The 7554-nt window shown below is 39.3% G+C and overlaps 1 non-coding gene across 1 annotated transcript; it reads right to left on the bottom strand.

The window, feature by feature from the left end:
• Positions 1–7153: 7153 nt before the first annotated feature.
• On the bottom strand, positions 7154–7225 carry TRNAM-CAU. The gene has a single exon. It is a non-coding gene; the product is annotated as a tRNA-Met (tRNA).
• Between the last annotated feature and the right edge of the window lie 329 nt (positions 7226–7554).

Here is a 7554-nt window from a genome sequence, read left to right as displayed (position 1 = left end):
CAGCCTTTCAGTATTTAAGGTGGGGCTACAGGAAAGAAGGGAACAGACTCTTGAGCAAGGTCTGTGGTGGCAGAACAAGGGGAAATGGTTTCAAGCTCAAAGAGGGTAGATCTAAGTTAGATATAAGGAAAAAATCCTTTACAGTGAGGAAGGTGAGGTACTGGAAGAGGTTGCCCAGTGATGTGGTAGTGTCTCATACTGGAGAAAGCACTATTCTGGCCATTTCTCATTTTCTAAATGCAAGATTTCACAACTTCAGTGTTCTTCCAACTGAATCGAGTAACAATATTCATGGGTTCAAGAATACTCTCTGGGAACATTTTTTATTATTATTATTTTTTTCCTAATCTTCTCAGAAAACTGGGTCAATTAACTGTTGAGCAAATAATGTCTCTATGTACAAAACCAGTTCAGGTAGGAGTTGCTCTGGCTGTCTTTGAGACAAGTAAACTCCAGCTATGAGAGTTTAATACATCTGTTTTCACTTCTGAAGAGCCTATCTACCACAGTTAGGATTAAATATGTATTCTCCAAATGCCAGAACTCAAATAATTCATAACTGTGCAGGTGATAGGTGGCTTCCTACTTTTATTTTGCTGTACAGAATAGGAATCTCAGTTGTGGGCAGCTTACTTTTACTGCACGGAAGATTCTATTCCTTATAATATTGAAAAAATATAGAATCAGAAAATATCTGAGAAGGAAGGGACCCATAAGGATCATCAAGTCCAACTCCTGGCTCCACACAGGACCACCCAAAAGTCAGACCATATGTCTGAGAGCACTGTCCAGATGCTTCTTGAAATTCTGCAAGCTCAGTGCCATGACTGCTTCCCTGGGGAGGCTGTTTCAGTGCCTGACCACCCTCTTAGTGAAGAAACCTCATAATCTGAATTAATGAAAATTGAAAATAATTCTAGGATAAGTCTATTTGGAAGTACCGTTCATCTCATTATATCAGTTTGTCTCTGAAACAACAACTTTCAACCTAAATTTCAAACACATTTATGATCCTGACTGCATCACATACCTTTAGAAATTTGACTTCATTGAAGGTAAAAAATTTATTATGACATTTAATTATCATTGCAGATTAATGGACAGGGTGAAGTTAATAGTTCTAGTCTGACCTAAGATACCATGATAATATCAAATAATTATGGTTTAATTAGCATATTCTTCGTCATCTATAGAATAAGTTCATTGATGATTAAATAAATAGCACTTTTCTCTGATCATGTTGTTGTTATTTTAAATCATAGTATCAAGATAAATTAGACTTGATACTATGCTTTTAATATACACAATAGGTTTAATTTAAGCAAAACTGTAAAACTACTCTGTGAATGCTTTAGAAATATATTTCCCCAAGGTGTACTGAAATGTTGTTTGACCTGAGTGCCCACAGGAAGGCTTTGCTGGAACACAGGTCAGTGGGAAGCCTCACTGCTGCACACTGCCTCTTTCACAAATGCCTTATTTAAGCTAAAAATGAAGTGAAAAACTAATGTCAATATAATTCACAAGACAGACTAGAAATTTAACAGCAGCCTGATTGCTGTGTGAGGAGTATGTATGGTGTACTACACAGTTTTCAAGTTGTAATGCCTTTCTGTGGTTGTTTAAATAGTCAGAAAACATGCAAGCTTTGCAGAAAGGGCAGAATTTTGTGTCACTGCCTAGGTTCCCATAGCTATCTGTAAATTAATACCTTGCCAGAAAGAGCATGTTTGGACAATATCTTGCTGACATAAAAGTCTAGCCATGTCTAGACTATTGAACAAGACCATATTTCCTTCAGAGATGTGGGACAACTCAACATGAGTTTAGGAATCTCCTAAAAGGAGCATTGTCCTTTCTGTGATAGCACACTGACAGCACCACCAGCTACTGCAATGCTTCACAGCCATGTTTTACAGATTCTTAGATTTAATAATTACTGTATTCTTTAAACTTACACTTTCTCACCACATCAATTATAAACTAACACACCTTGTTCCCTACAATTTCTTCCCACAAAGAAATTCTTATGTGTTCACACTCACTTTCCTGTTGACCTACTTTGAAAAGCTGAACTACTAAGTATGAAAGACCATGCTGCTTGGCGACTTATGAAGAGAGCATGCTAATGAATAGAGGCAAGTGGAAAGTGAATCTACAGTCTCTCCAGGTGAAAAAGAGACAAAGCTTTGGTTCCTACTGAGATAATATTTCATTTTCCTTTGCTTTTGGGAATTTTAAGTGAGATCTTTCCTTTCAGGAAACTTCTGACAAAGTCAGAGAGAGAGTATCCTGCTTAATATTTGTACTGTGGCCTCAAGCCACAATCTGTTGTTTACACATTAAAACAAAAACACAGAAGGAGGCTGTTGGTGATGAAATATCTGCACTTATTTGGCATGCTACATCAGTTCTTTTGCACTGTTCCTCGGTTAAAATTTCTGCTTTACATTCCTGCTATCTTCACCACCCTGACTGTTTTTCTTTCTCCCTTCCCCCTTTTCCTTCTTCTATTCACATTATATTTCTTCCTGTTTTTGGATTTATTACAGTGTCAGTATCCAACTCCAAACTAGAAATACGTAGAAAATAAAGTAATTTGTCTTGGTCAATTCCCGGGCTGCAAAGCTTTTATTATTTACCTGATTTGTTATTATAGTTAATGGTATTACTACTTAGGCCTGCTAATACAGCAGAAAAGCAAAATAAATTGATAGCAATAAGAAGCTTTTAGAGGCAATATTTAAGCAATAATGATCCCTGAGTCAAACATTTCCTGGCAGCTAATGACTGGCTGGAAGAGTAAAAGTTCTAAAATACACCCAAGGGCTCCTCACCCAACCCATTAACTGTCAGGAAACACCCAACCCAGACATTGCTAATGCTATTATACATCATAAAAACATAAAGAAAATCTAATTACCTTCTTGCTTGCTGGAAAACTGAAAACGGAACTTCAAGTGGTCACAGATTTTGTGCCCTGTTTCTGCACTAGTGTTTTCCTAGGTGCAGTTATCAAAACAGAAACTTAATAATTCTTTTGGGCTCAGCAAAGTTATTTGGCACTAGCTGTTCACCCCTATGATTAAGCCTAGGTACATCTCTTTGCAACACATGAATCATCATAAATACTGAAATGATGATAAGTACAAAGACAACCCATCAGTTCAGTGGGAGCATAAAAGACATGCTTCAGTGTGACTTCAGACATCTTTCTATGTATGTAGGCGCCTTTGTATCAATACAGTATGAGCAAACACTTGGAAAGAATATATGTGGTATTCTTAATGCTGGTCTCCACACAATGAAAGTTGGAGATGAAGATTTTAACATTTTGTGTTACTGAATAGGATAAGGGTAATGGTTTGAGAACCAGTTCAGTTCTTATTCTAGAATAAAAATATTAATATTTTTTTCATGATTTCATGACCTGGTCATTAAATAGTCTTTCTTTGATGTAGGTTCTCTTACATTTCAGATGCCTGCGATCTTTTTCCTTGAAACAATTCCTATGAGTTTTGTTCCATTTTACATTAACCTTTAGACACCACTCTTCCTTTTGCCTCCACCTCATCCATTTACTTCTTGTTCTCTTTGTAAACAAATCTCACCTTTTCTGACAGCTTTCCTAATCTTCTTTGAGACAAAGCTTTAGTATATTATGTAGGAAGGGAAGCTGCTGAAACAATGGAGCTCAGAAAGCATTGTGGTTGGATGGGAACAACTGCAGAACAAGCAGAGAGCTGGAGCTGTCATGTGAGAAATGGAAAGCAGGTTGAATGAAAAGTAGCCCATTTGGAAAACGCTACTCTCCTCCCTGCTGAATGACTGGGCATGGCAGTATTTCTGGTGCTTGTCTTATCTACAGAACATACTGCATAGTATGGCTATTGCCAACAAACTCTTCCATCTCATTCAGTATAAAATTTCATGTGCCATTCTTCTCTAAATATTTTCCAGAAGTTTTATTTTTTTACACATACATCTGTACCCATGTGAGCTCAAAATTAGTACCTGAGCAAACACTTCTTGTGATTTGTATATCCCCTGCTAATTTGAAACCCCAGAGGAAAGTCAATAAATCAGAGAAAATCCTGGAGGCATTATACAGTTTAAAATAGCATGTGCTTACTTAGGTTAATGTAACAAGGCAGGATGGAAATGAAGAAGTGGCTCTGAAAGGTGTGGAATCACAGCTACAGAAGACAAAGAAACGAAGAGAAGCCAAACTATTGCCTTTTCCTTCTTGATTCTCTACCCTGATAAACATTTTCATCCATGGTTTACAAACAAAACATTACAGAAATGTCTTCTAACCAAAAACTGAGCTCAAAGACCTCGACATTCATTCTTACTTGTTACACTACAAAACCCACTGTGTTTAAATCCAGCACCAAGATCTGCTCTTGAGCACACACTAGTAATTACCAACAGTGCAAATACTACTGCTCAATGATTTTGTAGTACAAAAATTTAACCTGTAATTCATTCTGAATGTTCTAACTGTGCAGTGCATACTTCCCATCATGCTGTATTTGTTCTAGAACACAAAGAACCTAGGTTCTTCAGCATCACAGAGTAGGTAGCAAAAACTCTCATATCACCTCTTTAGCCCCAGTATAGGCTTAAAAACATATCATCACACAACAGAAAGGGCCATTAACTCAGAGAAGTTTAAAAGTGATGAACTATAAAAGCAGTTGCTTTTGACACTAGTGGTCTGTAAGTGTCATGTGTCATGTATAATAGCAGGACTAGGGGAAATGGTTTTAAGTTGAAGGAGGGAAGATTTAGGTTGGATGTTAGGGGAAAGTTCTTTACTAGGAGAGTGGTTAGGCCCTGGAACAGGCTGCCCAGGGAGGTTGTGGATGCCCCGTCCTTGGAGGTGTTCAAGACCAGGTTGGACGGGGCCCTGGGCAACCTGATCTAGTAAATGTGTATGTTTGGTGGCCCTGCCAGGCAGGGGGGTTGGAACTACATGATCCTTGAGGTCCCTTCCAACCCGGGTAATTCTGTGATTCTGTGATTCTGTGATGTGAACCAAAGGAGCCACTGCCCAAACTGTTTTCAGTCACAAGAGTTCATCACTATGTGAAACACAGCCCTGAGTATAAGCTTCTTTCCCCATTTCTCTTTGCCATAATAATCTGTCACATTCTCTAAGATAACAATTTCTTGATTCTTTTTTGAGACGGCAAAACCATGAAGAAACAGCGATCTACAGCTATATTTATTTTATATTTCCATTTAATTTACTACCTTTTCTGCTAACTCTTTTTAGATACATGGGAAAGCCACTGAACTCAGATCAAAAGAATATTTTCTGCACATAAATTCGTAAGACTTAAAAGTCAAGTCTTATACAAAAATCATTTCTTTGAACATAATGTTCTTTACTTACTTTAGATTAGTACAAAGTGTTGGAACTGAATCCTGTCGATTGTGACAGCTACTTTTGATCACTGTTGCTTAAACTACAATGACACTTAGTCTAGTTCCAGCTCCAAGGACACGGAGTTGCTTCTTGCTTTGGAATCACAGGTTCTGCACGAAAAATCACTAACACAGGTGTCACTCACTGCCAGGTTTTCTCAGTGCAGTGGGTTAATGAACTAGCTTTGTGCCTCAAGGAAATGTGAATATGCAGCTGTTGTTGATCAAAGGATAAGAACTGGTCTTCTGTGTTTATTTGTGCATTGAGACACTCACACTCTATTTCTGTAGAGACAGCTTGAAAGGCATAAAACCAAGTCCAAAGGTGGGCTATGAAGATGAAGAAGGATCTGGAGGACAAGAAGAGTGAGGAGCAGCAAACCCTTGGGTTTGCTCAGCCCAGAGAAGAGAAGCTGAGGGGAGGCCTCATGGCAGCTACAGCTCTCACAGGAGCTGTGCCAGGAGATGGTTGGGGGGTCAGGATATTCATTGCAAATGACATAAGCAGGATATTCATTGCAAATGACAAGTAACATTGCTGTTACTATTTTCTCATATAAAATACACATTTCCGTCAGTGAGGAAAGCAAAATAATCTGTGAGGGCTGCTCCAAAAGTAATGCCTCCTACATTATTATGATATTGGCCTTCAATGTCAGAAACAGATATTGGTGGTATAGTAGTAGAGGTTGAATGTTCACACCAAGGGTTGAAGTTCACCATGTGGTGTCTACAATGCACTGATGATAACTATCTCATATAGGTGCTGGAAGAGCTGATGAGGACGGATGTGGTATTCGACCTTGTTCCTACTAACAAGAATGGGCTAGTTGGGCATGTAAGCTGGGAGCAGCTTGGGATGCAGTGATCAGGAGATGGTGGCATTCAATATCTTACATGGAAGAAGAAAAGCAGTGAGTAGGACTATTTACCTGAACTTCAGGAGAGACAGCATTGACCTCTTAAAATACTTGGAGTATTCATTGGTCAAGGAGGATTCAGTCAGAGAGCATCTTGCCAAAATCAATGCACACAAATCCATGGACCTAAGTAGGATGACACTATGCATGTTGAGAACTGGCAGAGGTGACTGCTGAACTGCTCTCAGTCATCTCTGAAAGTTCCTGGCAAATGGGAAATGTGCCTTAAGACTGGAGGATAGACAGTGTACACCAGTCATCAAAAAGAGTAAGAAAGTAGATCCAGGAAACGTTTGGCAAGTTTTTTGATTATATAAAGCTGGGAGGAAAGGCAGGCACACTGGAAGACTGTGTTGCCATTCAACAAGACCTGGACAGATCAGAGTTGGAGAGGGAGGAATCAGATGAGGTTTAACATGAGCAAGTGTAGAGTCCTGCTCCCGGAGAGGAATAAACACATGCATCAATACAGGCTAGGGGATGACCTGCTGCAGAGGCAGAGAAGGACCTGGGTGTTTCTGTGGACAACGGGTTGGCCATAAGCTGGCCAGGTGTTCCTGTGGCCAAGAAGGCCACCTGTATCTTGGGGTGTATTAAAAAGAGTATGGCCAGCAGGTTGACAAAGGTGACCCTTCACCTCTATTTTGCTCTGCTGGGACCACATCTGAAGTACTGTGGCAACAGTGGCAGTCAAGACAAGACACATTCTGGATAGTCATAGAGATTGTTGTTCAGGCAGCATGGAATCATAAAGGCTGGAAAAGACCACTAAGATCTAGTCCAAGCATCAAATGCAAGCCAAGTAGAGGATGGTTTCGATCCATCGACCTCTGGGTTATGGGCCCAGCACGCTTCCGCTGCGCCACTCTGCTTGCAGGCTCTTGTTCATCACTGGTGAAAATGCATAGCTAATAGTGATAACTATATTGAACAGTAAGTCTTGTAGCTGAGAATTTGCTCTATCAAATAGTGTCATTATACTCCTCATTGTAGCTTCCATGGAAGTAAATAGACGGCATTATTTTCAAAGCTACCTACGTGCATTTCATCTTCTTTTTATAGAGTGAGAGAGTGTGAGGAGTTTCTCCAATAAGAGCTAAATATCCATTCTTTATCATTTCCTTATCATGTTTACCAGAGTGTATGACAAATTCAAAGTTCTGGTTCATTTGGATTCTTCACTCCTAGCAGTAGAAGATTA

This window comes from Coturnix japonica, chromosome Z (genome assembly GCF_001577835.2).
Source record: "Coturnix japonica isolate 7356 chromosome Z, Coturnix japonica 2.1, whole genome shotgun sequence".
Classification (NCBI taxonomy): Eukaryota; Metazoa; Chordata; class Aves; order Galliformes; family Phasianidae; genus Coturnix; species Coturnix japonica.
The sequence above is the reverse complement of the archived record's forward strand: the minus strand, read 5'-3'. Positions and strand labels throughout refer to the sequence as shown.